Here is a 26,501-nt window from a genome sequence, read left to right as displayed (position 1 = left end):
AACACTTCCATTTTAATATTCTCATACCTCTTGCTTGTTATGTTTCTGAAAACCCCTAAATATTTTCTGGGGCAGCACGGTGACTCAGTGGTTAGTGTTGCTGCCTCACAGCAGAGAGGACCCAGGTCCGATTCCATCCTCTGGCAACTGTCGTGCACATTTTCCCTGTGTCTGTGCCAGTTCTTTTTTCCACGTGCTCCAGTTCCCTCCCACAATCCAAAAATGTGCAGGTTATTGACCTTGCTGAACTGCCTATAGTGTTCAGGGATGTGCAGATTATGTACATTAGTCAGGGGTGAAAATAGGATAGGGGAATGTGTCTGGTTGGTTTAGTCTTCACAGGATTGGTGTGGACTTGTTGGGCCGAAGGGCCTGCTTACACACTATAACGATTCCAATTCTGATATTCATCAGAACCGTTTCCGTCCAATCGTGCCACTTTCGGTTTTAACATTGTAACTGTTTCTCTCCATGGACTTGATTAAGAACTTTGTAGTGTCAATGATGCCAATATTGATTAATTTTAGAACCAATGAATTTGTACACTTTGCGTTATTGTTCACATCCCAGTGTATAGTGCTCCATATTGGACAGGACGTTTGAGCAGTTTTGATACACGTCTTTCAAGCTGTTAAAAACCAGAAATTGCTGGAGAAACTCAGCAGGTCTGGCAGCATCTGTGAAGACAGACAAACAGAGGTAGTGTATCAAGTCCAGATTGACCCTTGTTCAGAATTGAAAAGGACGTTTTAATCCCTTGACAAAAGTGGACGAGGGATGATGGGAAAAAGAACATGTGGAGGTGCAATGTCACAGAGAAGGGGCTTTTGATTGTGGTGAAAAAGAAACAGATGTAAATTGGGTGTATATTAAAGTGTGAATGGGAGAAATGGTTTCTCTCTACTGAGTGCAGTATAAACAAGATATAGACAAGGTCATAGGGAAACCAGGAAGCAGAATGTATGAATAATGGAGAACAGCCATAATGGGTTTAGACTGTGAAGTTGTGGAAGTGACTTCTACGGGCTGTAACGTACAATGCGTACGTGAGGTGTTACTCGAACTTGGGTTGTGCTTCGCTGGAACATTGCAGCAGCTCAGGACCGAAATGTCAGCATGAGAGCAAGGAAGGTTATTGAAATGGGACGCAGTGCGAAGGTCAGGGTTATTCCTCTGGAAAGCGTGGGAATATTCCTCAGGGCAGTCTCTGTTTGGTCTCACCAGTGTAAAGGAGAGTGCATAGTGAGCAGCAATGACAGGAGACTGGATTGAAAGAGTACAAGCGAAATATTGCTTCACCTGGGAGGTGTGATTAAGTCAGTCTCCGCTGATCATATGTTCAGCCACATGCAGAAGTTCCCTCTGAATGATTGAATAGAACCACACATCGAAATTGAGGATTTCTGTCTCACATCTGGTCTGAGTCGTGATGTGGAATTACACTCAGAGGAAGGTCAGTGTGTATACATGGGTCGACATTCAAGCAGATATCCCATACTGCTCATAAATTATTGTTTCTGTTCGAAAAGAAGGACTCGACAGAAGATGAGCCAACCGTGGTTCACAAAGTCTGTCAAGGATACTATTCAATCACATATTAACGGGCATCAGTGTGTGCCCAGATTTAGGACATTTATTTCAGGGACCAGAAGCAGATGCGAGGCATGAATTTTAATTGTGCTTCCTAAATTACTCCTTGAAACCTCTGCCATTGCTGCTCCATCCTCTTCCCTGCTTGTCTCCCCTTTCAGATGCAGGTCAGGCAGCATATAAGGAGCATGAGAATCGACGTTTCGGGCATAAGCCCTTCTTCAGGACTATTCAGGAATCCTGAAGAAGGGCTTATGCGCGAATCGTCGAATTGCCTGCTCGTTGGATGCTGGCTGACCTGCTGCGCTTTTTCAGCAGCACATTTTTCAGCACTGATCTGCAGCATCTGTAGCCCTCACTTTCCACTTTCTGATTCCAGGTTCTCCCTCTCCAATTACAGAGCACATTCTCTCATATTATGGTCCCTACCCTCTGGAACTGAAGTTCTTTAATTAAGTCGACCTTCCCTGCTTTAGCATCAAGCTCCGTTTATGCTGTCACTTTGCCTCTGGTTTCAGTGTGATTCGGCATCTCCATTCATGCTGTTTTACACCTCCCACTCACATTTCTCTCCGGAAAGTTTCCTTTTTGGAGTAAACTTTATTGAAAACACCTCTTTCCCTTTGCACTGAATAATCCAAATTTCAAAAAGTATTCTCACCAATCATCGCGCTATACGGCATGGTGGCATAGTGGTCAGCACTGCGATCTCACAGCGCCAGAGATCTGGGTTCAAGTCCCGCCTCAGGTGGCTGACTGTGTGACGTTTGCACGTTCTCACTGTGTCTGTGTGGGTTTCCTCCCACTGTCCAAAGATGTGCAGGTCAGGTGAATTGACCATGTTAAATTGCCTGTAGTTTTAGGTAAGGGGTATGGGTGGATTACGCTTCGGTGGGTTGGTATGGACTTGTTGGGTCGAAGGCCCTGTTTCCACACTTTAATGTAATCTAATCTAAAGGCAACTGTACGCTGACCGTGTGGTATGGCAATTCCCTTTCTTGCATAGCTCTGGCCAGAGAAACGTTTTCACTGTAGAGATCATCACCCCCTTTAGGCAAAGGAATTTATTTTCTTGACGTCTTATTGGCACGAGTAAGAGTTTCACACTGCCTTAGTATTGTAACATGGAGAAAGACAAATCACAGTATGAAGTTTGGGCTGAGTGTTGTTTGCCTGTCATTGTTTTAAATATTGTTTCAAATTTGCAATGCTTATTAGTGAATGCTTGTTCTTGAAGTTAGTATCAAATGGAATGGAGGACGTTGAGATGTATCATTTTCGAAGTTAATAAAATCATGGGAGGCATGGATAGGGTGAATTGCCAAGGTATTTTCGACATGGTAGGAGACACCAACCATATAGGATACAGCTTTAAGGTGAAAAGGGAAAGATATAACAGGGACAAAATGGCAACTTTTTCACGCAGAGGAGATGTGTGTATGGAATGAGCTGTCAGATGCGCTGGTCGATTCAAGTACAGCGACAACATTGAAAAGACATTTGGACAAACATATGAATGGGAAGCGTTTAGAGGCATGTGGACCAAATGCAATCAGATGGGACTAGTTTAGTTTGGAAACCCTGGTTAGCATGGACAGCTTGGATGAAATGTTTGTGTGCAGTATGACTGTATGAATCTAGAAAGCGAGGGAACAAGCAAGAAATAAACGGAAAAAGGTTGGAAAAGTATGATGCAAATAAATTGTCAAGAAATATAAAAACAAGCATCACAAGTTTTTCTGCGTGTATATAAAAAAGTTGAAGATGAGTGTGAGACCTTTGGCAGAAAAAAAGGTCAGGAAAGTATATTGAGGACATTCGGAGGGTGTGACTGGGGAAGTGGCTACAGGGAACAGGCAGATAATTTACACCAGTATTTGACATCAATCCTCACAGGGAAGACACTGTAAGTATTTCACAATCATCAAGAAAATGGTAATAAGAGAGTTCTCGAACTGTCTCTAACAAAAGGTATCAGGTTTTTAACAACAGATAAGACTAAGGATAGGCAGGTCAGCAGTAATTCATAGTTGATTTTAAAAGTAGTGGTTACAGAGTGACTGGTGCCACTGTGTGAAATATTCCGTAACTCTCTGGATTACAAAAGTGTTCCAGTGAAACTCGTGAAGCTCCAATATGGTGCCTGCTTTCAAAGGATGGAGCGAGACAGAAAGCAGGACACATTTAGACTCACCATTATTGCTGGGAATCTGAGACAGTCTGTTATTAAGGAAGAAATTGCAGGGCATTTAGAAAAGCTTCAGGCAGAGTCGGCATGGTTTTGTAAAAGGGAAACTATATCTTGCCCTGTAAAATCATGTAAAGTTTTTTCTGGTGATCCCTGAGAATGTAACAAGTGGACCTGATAAAGGGGAACTGGTAGACATGAGGCTTTCCAGAGATTTTCCACAAGGTATCACATAGTAAAGAATCTTTCTCCAGACAGATACTCATAGTAAGATGGATAACATGGGATGACGGATGGTTATCACAGAGAAATTGGAGAGTCAGGATTCATCGATCTTTATGATAAAGACATACCTTCTGGAGTAGCACCAATATCAGTCCAATGGCTACAGTTATTTACATCTATACTGAGAGTCTGAAGGAGGGAGCTGAGTGCAATACACATCCGAGTTTGAGGATGACACTGACAAACAAAATGCAGGCTGTTATTTAATGAAAAGGAGTTTAACCAAAAGGGCAGTAAAAAAGGATTGGAGTGTTCCTGTGCGTGAAACATGCAGTCATCATGCTGATGCAGAAAGTAACTAGATTAGTACATTAAGCGGGTTTCTGGGATGAAAGGGTTGAATTATTGAGTACATCTAAAATGGTGAGGCAATTATTCATTGTGCTTGAAATGAATGAGTGTGACATTACTGAAATGGACAAGATACAAAGGGGACTTGAGAAAGTATTTGTGGAGAATGTGGTTCCACACCTGGGCAGAGTGTCACACTTCGGGACATTGATACAGAATAAGGGATATCGATTTCAAACTGACATATAAAGAAATGTCATCTTTCAGAAGGTAGTGATTTTCTGGATTTCCCGAACCCAGAGATTTGTGGAAGGTGCGTCACTGAATGTATTTATACAGGGGGTGGATTGGTTTTGGACATATAAGCGAGTTGAAAGATACGAGGGGGTAGCAGGAAAGTGGAGTTGAGCTAGCCTGGATTCTACAAGTACATTTTCGAAGCAAGGCCTAACCATCGGATTGACCTCGATCTGCTCCTGTGTAGCAGGTCCGAAGGGCTGAATGAAAGATCAGAACACAGGGCTGATGGACACGAGTGGGCCATTCGGCCCTTTGACACTACTCCACCAGTAAAGTAGATCATGGTTCATCTCATTGTGCTCTCAGCTGAACTTTTCTGTCCATGCACCATTATCCCTGATTCACCTGTCTATGGAAAATCAGACGAAGCCAGCCTCGATATAATATAAAGATTCAGCCATCACAAACTTCTGGGAAAGAGAATTCCCACTTGAATAAATGCCCACTTTGTGAATTATCCTCAGTCCGGTGGTTGGAGGTTGTGACTGTTACCTTTTCTAGTACCGCTTCTCCGCTGTTTGTAACAAATTTCAAAGTAACCAGGTTGGTGATATGGCCGATGATAAAGGCCACGTTCAGTGATAGGAACAAGTCAGGCAGATGTCTTTAGGCAGTCACATCTAACTATAGACATAACGGAGCAGCATGGTGGATCTGTGGTTAGCACTGCTTCCCATACCACCAAGGTGCTGAGTTCAATTGCAACCTTCACATCTCCTCGTATCTGTGTGTGTTTCCTCCCTGTGGTCCAGTTTCCTCCCACAGTCCAAAGATGTGCAGGTTAGAGTTACTTGGCCATGCTCAATTGCCCCATTGTGCTCAGGGATGTGTATGTTAGGTGGTTTAGTCATGGAAAATGCAGGATTACATGGTTAGTGTTGGGGGATAGGTCTGGGTGGGATGCCGTTCAGTGGGTCAGTGTGGACTCAATGGACAGAATGTCCTGATTCCAAACTGTAGAGGTTCTATGACAATGACAAGTTTGGACTAGACAAACACCCAGTGGATATCTACCTGATCCATGCTCCTCAAGGTTTTGCATATTTCAATAAGATCACCTCTCATTCCAAGAATAAACTATAAAAGCCTCCATAATATAAGCCCTTCATTTCTGGAACACGTGAATTGAAGCATCTCTGAACTGCTTCCAATGTAATTATATCTTTTCTCAGGTAAGGAGACAAAATAACAACCTCATACCCCAGATGAGGTTATTTATTATTTTCTCAGTGTTGTGAGACTTTGGAAATCTCTTCCCGCAGATTATTGGAGGCAGAGATATTGAATAGTTTTTAGGCAAAGACAGAACGTTCGTAGATAACAATGGAGTCAAGGATTATTGGTCAGGAATGTGCAGTGTGGGGGAAATGTTGGCAGTCGTACAAAATGACACTGATCCAAAACATCCAGGAACATAATGCAAAACAAACGGTAACGTAATTTTTTAAAAATGCAAAAGTGATAGAATAGGGTTCCAAAGGAACATGGGGCTGCTCTGTCATGAGAGGGAGACCACACGTGGTGGTTTAACCTGAGGGTCAGCACACCTAAGGCGTTGGGGTGAGGTTGAGAGAGCGTCCTCTTCATGGTAACCTCTGTCAGTGTGAGGAATTGAACCTGCGCTGGTGTCCTCCTTCTGCATCACAAACCATCCAACCAAATGAGTGGGAGACTGTGCAACTGTTACAGACAGAAACAGCCACAGACAAAGGGCAATAGAATCTTTCATAACAAGGGGAAAAGGTACAATTCAGATAACAGTCAAGATAACGGCTGAGGTTAAAAATGTCGCCGGCTAGAAATTGTGTTTTATAACGAGACAAGTGTTTAGAAGCTGTTTTTGGCTGAATACAATAAGTGAGACAAGTGAAATAACCAGACACTAATTGTTATTGCTTACTGATAACCATAAAATAAGTGTAGATTTTGGTTGGTCTGTGTAAAATGAGCTTATCATTTCATAAAAGTATACAACTGATGGAATATATTGTTTGGAGTGTCCGTCCCCATGGGAAATGCCCTCGAAGAGGCACTTGAAGAAAACCGGGGTAAAAGTGCTTGGGTGTCGTCTGGTCGGTGACAGGAACCCAGGGGGTTGAATAACTGAAAGTTCCTGCAACATTGAGCTAAGAAAACCATCAAATAAGCCACAATCTTATTATATGCTAGAGCAAATTTGAAGAGTTGATTAGCCTCATGATGTATGTTAACTGTATGTGATTTGAATAACACACATCTCTACTCCTTCCCTTTATATGTTACATACTGGTGCATTGACATTTTCCTGAAAACGGAAATTTCTTGGAACATTTTCTGGAACATCCTATAATCGGCATTCTCCAGAATATTCTATCACCATGTGAGGGTATTGGAAAGGCAAGAGAGAAAGAGAGAAACAGGAAAGGTGCTGCTTGCCGCAGTGAGAGTGATGGAGAATGAGCCTTGTTCGGATAGGTGCTATAACAGATATACAGTGTTTATAGTGTGCGGGCAAAGTGGAGAGAGAGAGAGAGAGAGAGAGAGAGAGAGAGAGAGAGAAGGTGCTGCATGCAGCAGTGAGAGTGGTAGAACGTGAGCCTTGTTCGGGGTTAGATGCTAGAACAGGTTTCAATGAGTGTGCGGGAGCAGAGAGAAGACGGTGAGCCTTATCCTGGCAGAATGGGGAAGGTTATTGATGCCTGTCCTGTATTGCTGAACATTTCTTCAGGCCGCAGATCCTGCACTGAGCAGGGCGGTGAGCTCACACTATTATGCAGGGCAGCTCCAAACTGAGAAAGCTCAACCGTTTGCCAATTGGCCTTTTAAGGATGGTACCAGTGCCAGGGATCACAGAATATCCATGCGGCATCTAAGTAATGGTGTTTACCTCCAGCCATGAAGGGTGGGAGAATTAGGCTGGTATTGAATGATAGGGACACCGTGGGGTGGGGTGGGTAGTTAATGAGGTGAGTTCGATAAGATAGCACCAGGAAACTAACTCAGCCTCGTACAGATAATCCCTCAGTCACACTCAATGAAAATGGCCCTGAGATAAATTATTGTTAGTTTCTGCCCAATGAGTTGAAGAATCTGTTGACTCCACTCCCAGTTCCAAACCTGAATAACAAATGCTCACCCAAAACTCTCCATCATCCGAACGCACACCAATATCCCATTCACCCATCATTCCTGCGAATTCAGGTTCGCGTTGCTGGCTGCTGTCAAAATATCTTAATTTCACCATCCTGAAACCTGTGATCTTAAATGAAATTGTCTCTCAATCTCCCTTTTAATCTTTTTCCCAAAATTATTTTGTTTGTTGATATTTAAACTGATTCCCCGCCATCTCCCACTGGCCGTGAAGTTCACACCCACAGCATCCCCTTGTCATAGCACAGTGGACATATGGGGCTTTAAATGGATGGGAGCTGCACATCCTGTCACTTCCACCATGGTCTGCAAGTTTCCCCTCACTATGGACAGAAATCCTACACAGTGTTGCTCAGCAATGTGCTGGAGTGGTGAAAACAGTTCCTTTGACGGTAACTGCTCCAGGTTTAAAGATTCATTCACTGCACAGATTCCCATACTGTACAGATGCCTTGTCCACGTCTATAGAGCAAGAGACTGGTTTGGACTGCATATCACCGCCTGCGGGACAGACCATTTCGTCAGTGTTTCTGAATGAATGCATCCGGGTGTACTGTACGGCTCCACATGTTGGACAGATAGCTAGTGGACTGGAGAGACCTGTGCTATATTCCATCCTGGACTGATTGCTGGGTTGTACTGAACCTGGTCTGTACTGTGCTCCATGCTGAGCAGATATCTCATCTGGGCTTATATGGTCTGGGCTGGATCTGTGAGGTGGATTAACTCTGCGATATAATTCCTGATAGAGCTATCACTCCTCCAGCATGGCGCATTCCGCTGTTAAATCCTGTGTTTCTGCAACATGTTGTATATTAAGTAATTAGCCTATTAAAACGTGAATACCTGTCCTTTGTGTTATGGAACTGAGTAGACGCATCTCAAAATACATGATGAAGGTAGTCCTGACCGGAACACTTTCTTATTTTAAAGGTAAATGTGAGGTGCTGTGTTTCAGATGCAATTCGCTTGGTCAAAATATTCGACATTAAGCAAAACACAATGCATTCAACTACTGTTGACAAAACACAAAAAATCAGAGTAATAGATTGTTTACCTTCTAAACACTAACTGTTCCAATATGGTAACATCCCATAAACACACACTTGTCAAACAACAAATTCAGGAAACAATATGTCTCACATGCAGTTCTCCATCCATAGAACATAGAACATAGAACAATACAGCGTAGTACAGGCCCTTCGGCCCTCGATGTTGCGCCGATCAAAGCCCACCTAACCTACACTAACCCACTATCCTCCATATACCTATCCAATGCCCGCTTAAATACCCATAAAGAGGGAGAGTCCACTACTGCTACTGGCAGGGCATTCCATGATCTTACGACTCGCTGAGTGAAGAACCTACCCCTAACATCAGTCCTATATCTACCCCCCCTTAATTTAAAGCTATGCCCCCTTGTAATAGCTGACTCCATACGCGGAAAAAGGTTCTCACTGTCAACCCTATCTAACCCCCTAATCATCTTGTACACCTCTATCAAATCACCCCTAAACCTTCTTTTCTCCAAAGAAAACAACCCCAAGTGCCTCAGCCTTTCCTCATAGGATCTTCCTACCATACCAGGCAACATCCTGGTAAACTTCCTCTGCACCCGTTCCAGTGCCTCCACATCCTTCCTATAGTATGGCGACCAAAACTGCACACAATATTCCAGAAGCGGCCGCACCAGAGTCTTATACAACTGCAGCATGACCTCAGGACTCCGGAACTCAATTCCTCTACCAATAAAAGCCAGTACGCCATATGCCTTCTTCACTGCACTATTTACCTGGGTGGCAACTTTCAGAGATCTGTGTACATGGACACCAAGATCCCTCTGCTCTTCCACACTACCAAGTAGTCTACCATTAGCCCAGTAATCCATCTTTTTATTACTCTTACCAAAGTGAATCACTTCACACTTAGCTACATTGAACTCCATTTGCCACCTTTCTGCCCAGCTCTGCAGCTTCTCTATATCCCGCTGTAACCTGCCATATCCTTCCTCACTGTCTACAACTCCTCCGACTTTCGTATCATCCGCAAACTTGCTCACCCAACCTTCTAACCCTTCCTCCAGGTCATTTATAAAAATGACAAACAGCAATGGTCCCAAAACAGATCCTTGCGGAACACCACTAGTGACGGCACTCCAAGATGAATCTGTGCCATCAACTACTACCCTCTGTCTTCTTCCAGAGAGCCAATTCCTAATCCAAACCTCCAACTCACCCTCAATGCCATATCTCTGTATTTTCTGCAGTAGCCTACCATGGGGGACCTTATCAAACGCCTTACTAAAATCCATATATACTACATCTACCGCTTTCCCCTCATCTACCTCCTTCGTCACCTTCTCAAAGAATTCAATAAGGTTTTTGAGGCACGACCTGCCCTTCACAAAACCATGCTGACTATCCTTGATCACATCATTCTTATCCAGATGTGCATAAATCCTATCCCTTATAATTCTCTCTAAGACTTTGCCCACAACAGAAGTGAGACTCACTGGCCTATAGTTACTAGGATTATCCCTACTCCCCTTCTTGAACAAGGGAACCACGTTTGCTCGCCTCCAGTCCTCTGGCACTACTCCTGTAGACAAAGAGGACACAAAAATCAAGGCCAATGGCTCTGCAATCTCCTCCCTTGCTTCCCAGAGAATCCTAGGATAAATGCAATCAGGCCCAGGGGACTTATCTATTTTCACCCTTGCCAGAATTTCCAACACCTCTTCTCTACATATCTCAAAGCCATCCATTCTACTTATTCGTGCCCCAGTATTCATATCGACAACAATGTCCTGTTCCTGAGTGAATACTGACGAAAAGTATTCATTCAGCGCCTCCCCAATCTCTTCAGCCTCCACACGCAACTTCCCATTACTATCCTTGATTGGACCTATTCCTTCCCTAGTCATTCTTTTATTCCTAACATACCTATAGAAAGCCTTAGGGTTTTCCCTAATCCTACCAACTAAGGACCTTTCATGTCCCCTCCTTGCTGCTCTTAGCTCTCTCTTCAGGTCCTTCCGGGCTACCTTATAACTCTCAATCGCCCCTATTGAACCTTCACGCCTCATCTTTACAAAGGCCGCCCTCTTCCATTTAACTAGGGATTCCAACTCCTTATTAAACCACGGCTCCTTCACACGACCCTTTCCTCCCTGCCTGATAGGTACGTACTTATCAAGGACACTCAATAGTTGCTCCTTGAACAAGTTCCAATTATCAATTACGCTCTTGCCTTGGAATCTACTTTTCCAATCCACACATCCTAAGTCATGCCTCAACGCATCATAATTTCCCTGCCCCCAGCTATAACTCTTGCCCTGTAGTACACACTTATCCCTCCCCATCACGAGACTAAAAATCACCGAATTGTGGTCACTGTCCCCAAAGTGCTCACCTACCTCTAGTTCTAATACCTGGCCTGGTTCGTTACCCAGAACCAAATCCAGTATGGCCTCACCTCTTGTTGGCTTATCTACATATTGTGTCAGGAAACTCTCCTGCACACATTGCACAAACACTGACCCATCTAACGAACTTGAGCTATAGCTTTCCCAATCAATATCAGGAAAGTTAAAGTCTCCCATAACAATCACCCTATTACTGTCACTCTTCTCCTGAATCATCTTCGCAATCCTTTCTTCAACGATTCTAGGACTATTAGGAGGCCTGTAAAAGACTCCTAACAGGGTGACCTCACCTCTCCTATTCCTAACCTCAACCCAAACTACCTCAGATGGCAAATCTTCATCCATCTTCCTTTCCACCGCTGTAATACTATCTTTGACAAGCAAAGCCACACCCCCCCTCTTTTACCCCCACCTCTGACCCTACTAAAACATTTAAACCCTGGAACCTGCAACAGCCAATCCTGTCCCTGATCTAGCCATGTCTCCGTAATAGCCACAACATCGAAGTCCCAGGTACCAACCCACGCTGCGAGTTCACCTACCTTATTTCGTATACTTCTGGCATTAAAGTATACACACTTCAAGCCACTCTTCTGTTTACAGGCACTATCCTTTAAGATTGATACCATATTCCTACCCTCCCTACACTCCAGGTCCTGCACCCTAAAGCTACAGTCTGGGTTCCCATGCCCCTGCAGAGTTAGTTTAAACCCCCCCCAATAGCACTAGCAAACCTTCCCCCAAGGATACTGGTGCCCCTCAGGTTCAGGTGCAGACCATCCTGTCTATAGAGGTCCCACCTTCCCCAGAAAGAACCCCAGTTATCCAAATACCGAAATCCCTCCCTCCTGCACCATCCCTGTAGCCACGCATTTAACTCTTCTCTCTCCCTATTCCTCGACTCTCTATCACGTGGCACGGGTAACAAACCAGAGACAACAACTCTGTTCGTTCTAACTCTGAGCTTCCAACCTAGCTCCCTAAAAGCCTGTCTAACATCCTCAGCACTCCTACCTATGTCATTGGTGCCAATATGGACCACGACTTCAGGCTGCTCCCCCTCCCCCTTAAGGACCCGGAAAACACGATCAGAGACATCACGTACCCTTGCACCTGGGAGGCAACATACCAAACGTGAGTCTCTCTCGTTCCCACAAAACCGCCTATCTGTGCCCCGAACTATCGAGTCCCCAATTATTATTGCTCTGCTCTTCTCCACCCTTCCCTTCTGAGTAGCGGGGACAGGCTCCGTGCCAGAGGCCTGAGCCCCGTTACTTACCCCTGGTAAGTCGTCCCCCCACAAGTATCCAAAACGGTATACTTGTTCTTGAGGGGAACGACCACAGGGGGTCCCTGCACTGGCTGCTTCCTCCCAGTCCCCCTCACTGTCACCCATCTATCTGCCATCTTTGGAGTTACTACTTCCCTATAGCTCCGATCTATGACCCCCTCTGCCTCCCGAATGATCCGAAGTTCATCCAACTCCAGCTCCAGTTCCCTAACACGGTCTTGGAGGAGCTGGAGATGGGTGCACTTCCTGCAAGTGTAATCAGCAGGGATGTCCATGGCATCCCTCACCTCATACATGTTGCAGGAGGAACATTGCACTGCCTTCACTGCCATCCCTCTAAAGCTAACCTTTATTTAAAAAAAACTGGGTCTAAAGAATACAACAAGCAAAATTCGGCACTTACCTCCTTACCACAACGGATCTTATTATTAGGTTAGAGGAGGAGGGCGGGAGGGAGGCACTACCTCCGTAGTGCCTCGGGTTCTTCAGCTGCACGCTTTTAAAGGGGAAACAAACCTACCCAGGTAAGCTTACGCTCTACCTGCTTCCGGGTCTCGGCTGCCTCTCTGGTCGTCGTCACTTCCCCCTACTGCTCCCGCTCTTTCTGTGAAGAGAGAGTGAAAAAAACCACCGCTGCCCGCTACCGGTAAGTACTTTTAAAACAAACAGTCTTACCTTAGCTGCTGCTCGCACTCAAAATGACCGTTAGCGTCGAAGGGTGAGTATTTATACTCACTGCTTTCCTTCCCGGCTGCCTCTCTGGTCGTCGTCACTTCCCCCTACTGCTCCCGCTCTTTCTGTGAAGAGAGAGTGAAAAAAACCACCGCTGCCCGCTACCGGTAAGTACTTTTAAAACAAACAGTCTTACCTTAGCTGCTGCTCGCACTCAAAATGACCGTTAGCGTCGAAGGGTGAGTATTTATACTCACTGCTTTCCTTCCCGGCTGCCTCTCTGGTCGTCGTCACTTCCCCCTACTGCTCCCGCTCTTTCTGTGAAGAGAGAGTGAAAAAAACCACCGCTGCCCGCTACCGGTAAGTACTTTTAAAACAAACAGTCTTACCTTAGCTGCTGCTCGCACTCAAAATGACCGTTAGCGTCGAAGGGTGAGTATTTATACTCACTGCTTTCCTTCCCGGCTGCCTCTCTGGTCGTCGTCACTTCCCCCTACTGCTCCCGCTCTTTCTGTGAAGAGAGAGTGAAAAAAACCACCGCTGCCCGCTACCGGTAAGTACTTTTAAAACAAACAGTCTTACCTTAGCTGCTGCTCGCACTCCAGGAGGAAAGAACATAAAAAGACAATTCTGAGAGAAATCTCCGAGAGAGTGTGTAGCAGCTAGGAAAGATTTCCACCCTTCCAACCCTGCTGAGACCCAAGCAATACCTGCTGAAAGGTAAAACTAAGAATCCTGGTTCCGTGAGAGTTTGACCATCGCTCCACAGGACCAGGCAGCAGCTGCAAGGACCACAAGGAATGGACTGTATATACACCGTTTTTGCCACTGAAGGAGCCTCTCAAAAATGCCTAGCCTCACCTAAGCCATTGCATGATGGTAAGATAAATGTCAAAGTTAAACATAAGTAAGTAAAATTAAAGGATGCAGGAGGCCTGGTTGTCAGACACAGCCGGCCTTTTGAGACCAGCAATTCCGAACCTGCCACAACATCGTAGGGTCATCGAGCTAGTGAATACAAAGCATCATCTCTCTCCCTCACCTCTAACTTTACAAATGGAAATTTAGACTATTAGCCCAATAGTCAGCGATGCCGACATTCCAACCAGACCAAGTATTATTGTGACTTAGAAGCATTGTAAGTGAAAGGAACTGTTTGTACATTAACTGTGATTGATGTCAGTCTCCATGGATACTAAATGTGTCATTGGCGGATTTCCCTCTTCTATTATTAATGGGCTTCCTTCAACCTGCTATCCCATAGTATCAGCGGCAGCGTCATCCTCAAGATGATTGGGCTCAGCAGCTACAGGGAGAGGGAGAGGAAGAGAATCTTAGAACAACAGACTGGAATGTTCCAACAATGGATCAGAATCTGAGAGCATTAGATTGGAATGTTCCAACAATGGATCAGAATCTGAGAGCATTAGACTGGAATGTTCCAACAATGGATCAGAATCTGAGAACATTAGACTGGAATGTTCCAACAATGGATCAGAAGCTGAGAGCATTAGACTGGAATGTTCCAACAATGGATCAGAATCTGAGAGCATTAGACTGGAATGTTCCAACAATGGATCAGAATCTGAGAGCATTAGACTGGAATGTTCCAACAAAGGATCAGAATCTGAGAGCATTAGACTGGAATGTTCCAACAATGGACAGTAGTTTGTCCTTTGGTCTATACTTGCTTTCTCAGGATTGGGCATGGTTAGAGTTGAGGATACGAGCTGTACTGATGATTATTCAAGCAGGTTACTATCCCATCCTCGCTATTATTGGTTTTTCGGGTAAGCCTATTTCTGTGCATTCTATTAGCGATGGTGAAGGTTATTGCTATTTCTGTTAATTATGTATAACAAATACATAACCTGTTGTCTTCAGTTTCCTTCACAAATTCCAGTTCATTTCTATCAATTTCCGAATCCTCACTCATAAACATCTAAGAAGGAACAAGACTGTTCAGACCTTGTTTTTTTCCTTTTGCCCTGAACTGTTTTATGTCTCTATTTTCTCTGTCTACACCCACCACTATAATATCCCCAGTGTCCAGCTCTGCCTCAGTGCGTTTGCTGAATAAGGAATCATCTGCCGCCTTGTTAACTTCAGATTTTATGGCTCCAGTTCTTTACTGACCACTCTTCCAATTACAAATACTTTGACCACAAGCTTGCACTTGTCTCTCCAGTTATTTCACAATAGGAACCTCATATCACAGTAATAATGTCACTGGCCGTGTTATGACTCTAAATCATTGCTTCAATTTCTACCAGAATCAATGATTGAACTTAAATTCAAATGGCAGCAATCGGAAAGAAACCTCATTTTACAAACAGCAAACAAAAACCATCAGGATTTCTTTTATTATTTCACTGATAGCCTTTGGTAAAGAAACCAAGTGTGACAATAAAAGGTTGGCTCCATCTTGCCTTGACAAATGGTCTCGCAGTTAACGGCAATTAGTGATGGATGACAAATGCTGCCCTTGCCAGTGATGCGGACATCTCGTGAAACAACAGAATTGAAGGTTGTTAGAAACGAAAATCGCTTCTTAATAATCGCTCTAGACAAATTCAGGAAAACAAAGTTTTATTAGCAAGTCTGCAGAGTCGGGCAGCCTTCTGAGTAAAAGGCGCGCTGAGGCTTACAAAGTTTCTCATTATATACAGTACAAATCCCTCCCCTCCTTGGCTCTAACAAGCCATGAGGTTCACATTCTTAAAAACATCATTATTCTTCGATTTACACCCTTATCACAAAGTCTGCAACAAATGCCTCCAGACCCTCCCCTCCCTGGCTCTAACGAGCCATGAGGTTCACATTCTTAAAAACATCATTATTCTTTGATTTGCACCCTTATCACAAAGTCTTCAGAGTCTCCAAAGTTGTTTCTCTCACCCTGCAGTATTATCAGTCAAGGACTCATCCTTCCCTGCCTGTGTTAATGGTTTCATCAATCAAGGGCCTGTTTGTTTTTACTCTGCTCACAAATTGTCAGCATTCTGCACAATTTAAACTATTCTACTTTTGAGTATACAAAATGTTTTAGAAAAGAAACAAAAGTTTTGTCTTTTATTATAGATCAGTCTGTGGTCCAGGCACATCTTAAAGTTTAAACCGAAATTACCTCTCACAACTCCACCCTTTTCTTTCTTTAAGATGTGCCTGACCAAGATAGCCCCCCCTCCTCAAGGGCCCGGGAAATCCTTGGTCTTTCGCAGCAACATCACTTTAAGTTCACGCGTCCCATGTTGTGGAACCACCACTGCCTGGAGTCGGGAAATATTTTTCTGAATTAAAAACTGAATACAGGGAGTTAGGCAGGGTAATACGAGAAGAAGAATCATGCCCCCCCCCAACCACCAGCAACGCCGTGCGCCACCAGCTACCACCTAGGAGACCATCCCACCATCCGATGCCACTAAGAGGACGCCAAGATTGTACTGGCACATGGGCCAATTTCCGAATTTCATCGGAAATTTTCAAAACCGCTTTACCATTATCGTCAATTTCCAGACAGCAGTTAGTCAGGTTAAACTTCCCGTACACACCCCCCTCCGAGGCCAACAGACAATCCAAGGCAAGTCGGTTTTGATATATAGCAGCCCTCATCTGATCCTGCTGTTTCGCCAGCAACTCCAGGGCTTGGGCAGTCCGATTAGTAATAATCTCTACGACTGCTTGGAGCCTGATAATACGATTTAACATATAGATAGGAGTACGGTATCCCCATGATCCGTCCTGTGCCCATGTAGCTGGCCCGTAGTATGCAATAATCCAGGCCGGTGGCCACTCATTCCCCCAATCACCGATTTGGATATCCCTTGGTGACCTACGGAGGGAGTCAAAGAGTTTAATCCCCAAATCATCGCCTTCCTCCCGGGGTAATAGGAAGAACGCAGGTCGTATTAGACCCAGGAAGCATACCCCAGCCCATCCCATGGGCAGTTTGGAGTATGCCCGATTACCGCATATCCAAAATAGGCCATCTGGAGCAGGCCCTCCCTGCCTCACAACGTCATCCCACAGCTCCTTTACCCCGGGGACGCCCTCATAAGGACCAGGACCACTGCAATTCCAGTATTCGGACTCCTGACCCAGAGTCTGGACAGGAGTATCCCAGCATCGATTCCCCCGACAACCACCACTCCAGACTCTCATCATGCCATCGGAAGAATCAGAACCTAGTTCGTCAGAGGAGGAATCAGTACGTAATGGAACGCAATTTTTATGACCTCGGTTTGCAATGTACCAAGTAATATCCTCAGGCCACCATACTCGTGTGGTTGCATCCAATATATTCTGACAGGGACTAATCCCTACCTCCACGGTCCCCTTGCCTTCAATACAGAACTGGCCCTCAGGGCTGTTTGTCAGTCTCCACCCCTGGCTTTTTCTGTCGTTGACATGAGTCCAAGTGGTTTGCTGCAATTCCCCTATGTCTAAGCTTTGACCAGTCCACGGCCATTGTTCCGACATATGCGGCCCCCCACAAACCCAGCAATTGCTAACATTTAAAACAGTGGCTATTCTAGAGGTGAGATCAATAAACAGGTTTTGAGTAACATCAGGGAGTTCAATTTTTCCTTCGACCTCTTCGTATACGGATGGCACTTTAGGGAGCACGACCGTTCCCTAACGGTCTTGCTCCTTCCCCAACCCCCGATCAGTGATCTGTATCTTGGTCTCCTTGACTCTGTCAACCTGCTCCCTGAGCAACACGGAGGATAGGTCCCACCTCCCAGTTTTGCTAATAGACACTCAGCGGTCATTTATAGGGCATCCACGGATTTTGCCACCGTATCCTTTATTATATACCTGATAATAGGGTCTCCCATCCTCCCAACATTCATGGCGTGCACTCACATCATAACACCTATCGTCCACATAGGAATGGGACACAAATGATCCCGTGTAGATTCGAATCCCAAGTCTTACTATAGTTCGACATTTGTCACATCTCCCCTCACCCTCCCCCACATACAGGAGTAAATTGATCAATATCCCCACCAATACAGTCCAAGTAGAGTTCATTATTGCTGTCTTTTCAGTTTTACCACCAACGGCTTGTCCCCTTGCTCGCATGTCCAAGTGCTTTCTTCTTCAGATGGAACAGGCCCCTTTATCCTTAATGCGTGGACCCACCCTTTCTCTTTCGTCCGAACAGCTGCTTCAGTTGTTAACAGAACCAGGAACGGTCCTTCCCACCGCGGCTGGAGCTTTTCGGCCTTCCAGGCCTTAACAAGTACCCAGTCTCCGGGCTCCACCTTATGCAAGAGGAAGTCGAGCGGCGGAGTGTGAGCCAGGAGACCTTTCCTCCGGAGTTCTCTTGGGCAAATTTGACCTCAGTGGGATCCCTCCTGCGCCACGTGGTGTACCACAGATTGAGGTCACCTTTGATGTTGACGCAAATGGCATCTTGAATGTCTCTGCTGTGGACAAGAGCACTGGCAAAGAGAGCAAAATCACCATCACCAATAACAAGGGCAGGTTGAGTAAGGAGGAGATCGAGAGGATAGTGCAGGAAGCGGAGAGGTACAAAGGTCAGGATGATATGCAGCGTGAGAAAATTACAGCCAAGAATTCCCTGGAGTCGTACGCATTTAACATGAAGAGTTCAGTGGAGGAAGAGAAAACGAAAGGCAAGATCAGTGAGGAAGATAAGAACAAAGTCATCGAAAAGTGTAACCAGGCCATCTCCTGGCTGGAGGCAAACCAAACAGCAGAGAAGGAGGACTTTGAGCAGCAGTTGAAAGATTTGAAAAAAAAATATGCAAGCCCATCATTGCCAAACTTTACCAGGGAGGTATGCCCGAAGGGCCATTCTCAGAACAAGTCAGAAAGGACCCTTCTGGTGGACCAACAATTGAAGAGGTTGATTGAAACTTTAACTCTCTTCAAAGTAATATCATTTTCAGTTGGTCTCTCTTCTCCACCATTCCATCCCCCCCACCTCCCTGAAATTGCAACAGTCCTTTAGAATTTCTCGGGGCTTCTGTAAACCCAGTTGATTTGGACATTTGCACAGTTAGGTAAATGATGGCCTACATTTCTGAAGTTTGGGTTATTGAATGGTAGCAATTAAACGTGTCAATGGTGAATTTTTCTGCAAACTGTTTCCTGTATGTTTTATACATTGAGTAGTTTACACCCTTTTAGCTGCTAATGGAGTTCTTTCTCAGTTTTCTGCACACTACAAGAATGCACCGTATGATTCAGAAATTCAGTCAGTTGTCACTAATCCTGAGAAGTTATTGTTTAGACAGGTTATACTTACAGTTAAGCAAGCCAGCTATCCTTTCTGTCATGTAGTTGGAACAGTGTTCCCTTATAATAAATAGTATACAACAGAGATTCTATTTTCATACAGACCACAAGAAGGTGGTGTTATAACAATTGGCAGCCTTTGCAGACTTAATTTGTATGCAATTATTGGGGAAAGTAATCACAATTAAATATCTTTGGTGGAAAATGCATAACATCCGAGCAGTGGCTATCAATAATACAATTTCTCTCCGTGCACAACCAATTTTCAGATGATGTCCTTTGTGTTCTCCAAAAGCTTGTTTAACCATTTGAATCATTAAGTGGATAGGACCAATTTTCATGCATTGTGTGTCTGTTGCTGTCATAAATGTTTTTTTGTTTGCAGCAAAATTTAAGTTTTTTTTTGATACCTTCCAGACATTGATTCTCTCACAATCTTTTCCATTTTTATGACTTTTCTTTCAACTCTGTCTGTTTTTTTCCCTTGGTTAATCATTCTTTGATATTCCCTTCCTGGAATCATTTTTCCTCACTGAGGAAACTGGGAGTCATGAACTATTTTCATAAAAGTGTGCAGTTGTTCATTAGTTGTCTTTTCTATTAAACTTCTTTCTGAGTCCACTCCAGTTAACTCTGCACAATGCCTACCTTCTTCGAGTTTATAGCACAGTTGTTTTCAACCCAAGTTTCTTACTCTTAACATGAATGCTAACTTCTATCATATTATGGTCACTGTAACCTTTAGAGTTTATTTTTACTTTGTGATCATGTATTAAACCTTCCTCAGTATATATTATCAGACGCAAAATAACTTGATTCCCATTTGGATGTAGAACATATGATTCTAGAAAAGTGTCCTTCTGACTTCCTTAGGCAACTTGATTTTCCCAATCTACATGAAAATTAAAATCACCAGTGATAAATATACTGCCTGTTTTTTTACACACCTTATTTTCTCCCTGAACTATTCTGTCCCAAAGAAAGCTACTGTTGATGGGTCTGTGGACAACTCCCAGCAGCATCTTTACCCATTATTTTTTATAAGCTTCCACTTATATGGATTTTACAACATATGTTTCCAAGATCATTTCCTGCTACTTATACTTATTCTATCTACAAATAACAAAGCATACCCCAGCCCATCCCTTAATCGCCTTAGATCCCTTATTTCCCATTTCCGAGGACTTCATATTTCTCCCGTGATAATCTATCACAATGTAGCCAATTCCCGGACCTTCAGTCCCGTGATCGCCCAGGTTCCTTTGCAGGCACCCCCGGTCTTTGGATTCCTGTGTCCTACGTCTCTGTGACACAGATCACAGGCACCCCGTAGGTACACGTTCCTCCGCAAACACGGTCTCTGCAAAATCCCTCACAGGCCAGCCACGGTCTCTAGATACCTGAGTCCTACGTCTCTGTAGAAAAATCCACAGGCACCCCGTAGGTCCCCAGGCGTCCGGAAACACGGTCCCCGCAAGTTTTTCTTACCTGGGTTCGGTGCACCGAAATTACTCGATCGTTAACCGTCCCCACTGCCTCGGCCACACCCCTCCTTTGTTTTCCTGAGCCTCCCGGATATCACTCGCTCAAGCCGCGCGGGGCGACAAGCAAGGAATCAGGGACTGCTGAAATCAGCAGGGTGCACCTTCTCCGATGTCCTTCCTCAGCTCCCCCCGCGGCCGGAGTGTTGATCCCGGACAACGAGCCCCCAAGTTGTTAGAAACGAAAATCGCTTCTTAATAATCGCTCTAGACAAATTCAGGAAAACAAAGTTTTATTAGCAAGTCTGCAGAGTCGGGCAGCCTTCTGAGTAAAAGGCGCGCTGAGGCTTACAAAGTTTCTCATTATATACAGTACAAATCCCTCCCCTCCTTGGCTCTAACAAGCCATGAGGTTCACATTCTTAAAAACATCATTATTCTTCGATTTACACCCTTATCACAAAGTCTGCAACAAATGCCTCCAGACCCTCCCCTCCCTGGCTCTAACGAGCCATGAGGTTCACATTCTTAAAAACATCATTATTCTTTGATTTGCACCCTTATCACAAAGTCTTCAGAGTCTCCAAAGTTGTTTCTCTCACCCTGCAGTATTATCAGTCAAGGACTCATCCTTCCCTGCCTGTGTTAATGGTTTCATCAATCAAGGGCCTGTTTGTTTTTACTCTGCTCACAAATTGTCAGCATTCTGCACAATTTAAACTATTCTACTTTTGAGTATACAAAATGTTTTAGAAAAGAAACAAAAGTTTTGTCTTTTATTATAGATCAGTCTGTGGTCCAGGCACATCTTAAAGTTTAAACCGAAATTACCTCTCACAAAGGTTAAATAAACCAAGGAACTGTGGATGATGGAGATCTGAAATAAAATTCCCCAGCGTCTGAAAATATTGGAGAATCTAAGCAAGTATGGCAGCCTCTGTCAGGAGAAAAACAGATAAAGTTTCGAATCTAGTGACCCTATATCACAACTGAAAGCAATTGGGAAGTAATGTTTTTTTATATCAGGGGTGGTCGGATGTGTGAGGGGGAGGGTAGTTGAGTGGATGTAGAAATGCCCAGCGAGAAAGAGAGAGAGAGAAAAATGAAAAGCAAACATAGGAGCTGCTGATAAGCACCCAGAAGGGAAATAACATGGGAGCTTATTCTAAAATTTCCCCTTTTCCCATATTCCTAAATATCATGTCAATTTAGATATGTCTCTGTTTAAATTGAGTTATATTCCCTCTGTCTTTCTTCTCTGAGTGTGATGATCAACTCCATCGGCAATACTGGTGCCGCCCTTATAGTTACTGAGATGAAAAGAAATGGAATGTCACATTGTCAACTGATTTTTTTTGGAGAAGGGGACTGTAACTGTCAGACTGTGCAGAGATGTAACTGTTTTTTTCTGCTATGATCAGAAACATTTTCAACACTAAACTGGTGCACCGCGTGTGTGAAGTTTTAACTTGTTACTCTCATTACAGATAAAGGGATATTCTGTGGACGCTTTTCACGGGTTTGTGTTATCAGCTGTTGCGTCCATTCAGAGAGACCCAAGGGAATGGTGACCGCACTCGGGAGAGATATGAGCACTGCATTTACAGAGTGTTCTGGGTCCATGGTAAACACATGGAGTCGAGGTTACACAGAAGGGAAGCTCCGTACACAGGAAGGGGCAGGGCATTGCATGATCCTGCAGAAATTTCCAAGAACATGTGTCTAAGCTGGACCATTCCAAGTGTAAAATGTGAAACCAGCGTCTTTCAAAAATGAGGTGGCGACTGAGCTGTGTCCCCTCCTTCAAACTCACACCAGGACTGTGCTGACACTCACCATGAAGTGAACTGGATTGTTTCTGGAAATTTCCAGGCAAGAGTGGGTGACATATCCATCACAATGAAGTGGATTGGATTGAGTCTGGAACTTTCCAGGCAGGAGTGCATAACATAACCAGAGTGCAGTCCTACGATATATCACTAGCTGATAGAAGCCACCTGGCTGCTGAGAGGAATACATTAATTCTGTCTCCACAGGAAAAGGTGCAGAAATTAAATTCCAGAAATACGAGGGAACAGGGTCCCTGGTGAAAATGAGGGGCTGCACGAAATTAGAATTAATGAAGTGTATGTTTTAGAAAACCTAATCGAATTGAATATTGGCATTTTGCTGGAACTGATTAGCTACATCCCCGAGTATTGAGGAGGTGGGAACAGAGCTAGTGAAAGAACGACTGACTATTCGTCAAAACTGGTTGGATTCTGGAAAGGATCCTGCGGACTGGAAAACAGCTATTGTAAACCTAAACATTTAAAACAGGACGGAGAGGACAAAAAGAAAACTAAATAGTTTGATATCAGCTGTAAGAAAAGCATATAACCTTTTATAAGGAATGTGACAACTAGACATTTGGAAAATAATATGATTTGGTAGAGTCAGCCTAGATTCAGGAAAGGGAAATGATCTTTGATAAACTTGCTGCAGTTTGTGGAGATTGTCCGTTGTGACATCGAAAATTGACAACCAGTGGGGGTAGAGGATTTTAATTTTAAGAAAACATTTGACACGGTTGAGTACTGGTGAGTGGGGAATGTTAGTGTCCTTGGGTAGGTAGGGGTGAAACACACAGAATGGATCAAAAATTGGATAATGGGCAAAATGAAGAGAGTAGTGTTTTTCTGTGAGTGGAAGGCTCGTGGGGTTTCAGAAGGATCAGTTCTTGGGCAATAGCTGTTCGCATGGCATAACATGTTTCAGGTAGGAACAACAGATAAAATGTTTCTCATTTACGTTTATTAAATGGTGAGAGGCTGGGAAGTTCTGTTGTTGAAATGGACCTGGATGTTCTTGGTTATAAGTCACTAACAGAATTCAGTAAGTAATTATAACTGAAAATGATGTCTGGTCTTCAATGCAAAATACTTGAAGTACCACAGTAAATATACCTTATTCAATGGTAGTGTTTTGTTGAAAGAGCATTTGGGGTATTATGTACAGACTGAGTCGACTTCATAAATAATGATCCTGACATGATGGCATCATCAGGAGAGAGGGTGGTAACTATGTAGTTAACCTATAGCACTGTGAGAGAATACGAAGGTGAAACTTGACGGTTATGGACAGACACTCACAAGCAGCCAATGATAAGGTGAGAAATTTCGTACTTTCCATAGGATGTTTGATTCCCAATAGTTTACGAGCCAGTGCTTAGACCTCATTTCGATTAACAGAGAGTCCGAATGAACTCTGAACACTGTAATGCACAGTTACCGTGTGACCCTCCACTCAATGATACATTGTTCATAATCCTGTCATCAGCCACAATACCTTCATTCTGAAACAGTTAGCCATTCCCCACCAGCTTCTGAATTCCAGACAGATCATAGGCCTGCTCTCTCAGCGACGGAAGATGCCTTTGAGACTGGTTAAAAAAAAAGCTTCATTCCCACTGCCAGAAAAGCATGCTTACATAACCCTGATGCACTACGAATAATGAAGCCACGAAGAATACCATGGAACAATCCATCTGTGCAGTTCCTGCTCCATTTGTTTATTATGTTGAAGCATCTCTGACACTTTCCTTTTCCTGTGTTAGTGTCTTGAGAAGCTGAATGGCCTCTTCCTTTTCCTTTGTAAGCGTCTCTAGGTGCGAAATGGTCACTTGCTGATCCCGTGTAAAAGATTTGTGGGAGTGAGCAAACTCCTTGTCTTCCTGTGTAAAGGCAGAAGGGATTGAATGGGCTATCGCTCTTCTTGTCCAGTAGTTTTGATGGGCTGAATGACTTTCCCATATTCCTGTGAAGCCAGATTGAGGTACTTAGTGAACTCCTCCATTTACTGTGGAAATGTGCAGCGCTGTTTCATGAATGTTACCGACAGTTTAACAGCACAAGCTTGAACGTTGTCTAAGTCTTGTTGCACATGGACACAGACTGCATCAGGAGGTCAGGGCTGACGAAGCTTTCTGAGTATTGTGCAACGTAGAGTAAATATCCCCACTTCTGATCGATGTGGGCTCAATGGGATGAATGGCCTACTTCCTCACAGCAGGGATTCCCTGCTGACAAAATGGGGATGCCTGGGCTGAGGTAGCTACCCTGAGGATCCCCTGCAGAGATGTCCCACGGTTGAGATGATTGTTGTCCACCGATGATAAACATGTTCCATTGTACTGTGGATGACTCCAAATACTGGAGAGTTTGCAATGGATTCTAATGAAGTGCAATTTTGCTCAGGCTTCTTGATGTTAAAGACTGCCTTGATATCAGGGCCAGTCGCTCTTTGCTAAGTCCTTGTATTCACCTCTATTGCTCATATCAATAGGGCATCGTGTAGGAGCAGGCAGTGATTTCTTCAAACAGGGGGTAGTGAATGTCAGGAATTCTCTATTCCAGAGAGTCAGGAGAGCTATAGCAGTAAGTGGCCTTCAACCGCATGTGTCAAGCAAGTTGGTGGGTCTGAACGGAACATCAGAAGAGGAGCAGGATTAGATCGTTAGACACTATGAACCTTCTCCACTAGGCACAACGATTGTGGCTGATCAGCTTGTGGTCTCAGCCCCACTTTCCTGTCTGTATTCCATCATCTGTGACTCACTTCTCTGTCAAATATATAACTAACACAGCTTTGGATAAATGTGAACAAAGAGGCAGCACATACCTGTGGAGAAGAGAATTCCCACTCAAATGGTCCTTTTAGAATTTCTTCTCATCTGCCTTACAGTGTCATGCAGCATGGAGACCTGTCCACATAACTCAGACATCCCAATCTGATCTAGTCTTACTTGCCAGCATTAGGCTCATATTCCTTTAAATCCTTCCTATTAATATGCATATCCAGATGCCTTTTAAATGTTGTAACTGTAACAGCCTCCATCACTTTCTCTGAGAGCTCATTCCATACACACTGCACAACCTGTATGAAAACACTGACCTTTTACTATCTTTCTCCTGTCACCTAAAGCCTTTGTCCTATAGTTTTGGACTCCCCTAACGTGGGGAAAAATATCTTGGCTATTCAGATTATCCATGTTCCTCATGATTTTATAAACCTCTATAATGTCACGCTTCAGCCTCCGATGCTCCAGAGTAAACAAGCCCCAGTCTGTCCAGCCTCTCCCTGTCGCCTAATCCCTCCATGCGCGGCAATATCTTTGCACATCTTTTCTGCGCCCTATCAAGTTTAACAACATCCTTCCTGGAGGAGAGCGAACTGAATTAAACACAGTATTCTAAATCTGGCCACAGCAACATCCTGCCCAGTCGCAACATGATCTCCCAACTCGCATTCTCAATGTACTGATCAATGAAAGCAAGTATATGAAACCCCACCTTCACCACCCTGTCTCCCTGCGACTTCACTTTCAAGGATCTATGATTGTGGGCTCTTTTGTTCAATAACGCTCCCCATTAATTGTATATGTCTTGCCCTATTTTACCTTACCAAATGCAATACTTCACATTTATCTAAGTTTAACTCCATCTATCACTCCTTGGCCCATGGCCCATCTGACCAAGGTCTCATTGTACTCTGGGGTAAAACTTGTTGGCCACTGCACCTCCAATTTTAATGTCATGTGTAAAC

The 26,501-nt window shown here is 44.1% G+C and overlaps 1 pseudogene; it reads left to right on the top strand.

The window, feature by feature from the left end:
• Positions 1–19,053, top strand: part of LOC140455609 (heat shock 70 kDa protein-like) — a 35,404-nt pseudogene extending 16,351 nt beyond the window's left edge.
• Positions 19,054–26,501: the final 7,448 nt, after the last annotated feature.

This window comes from Chiloscyllium punctatum, chromosome 30, assembly GCF_047496795.1.
Source record: "Chiloscyllium punctatum isolate Juve2018m chromosome 30, sChiPun1.3, whole genome shotgun sequence".
Classification (NCBI taxonomy): Eukaryota; Metazoa; Chordata; class Chondrichthyes; order Orectolobiformes; family Hemiscylliidae; genus Chiloscyllium; species Chiloscyllium punctatum.
The sequence above is the reverse complement of the archived record's forward strand: the minus strand, read 5'-3'. Positions and strand labels throughout refer to the sequence as shown.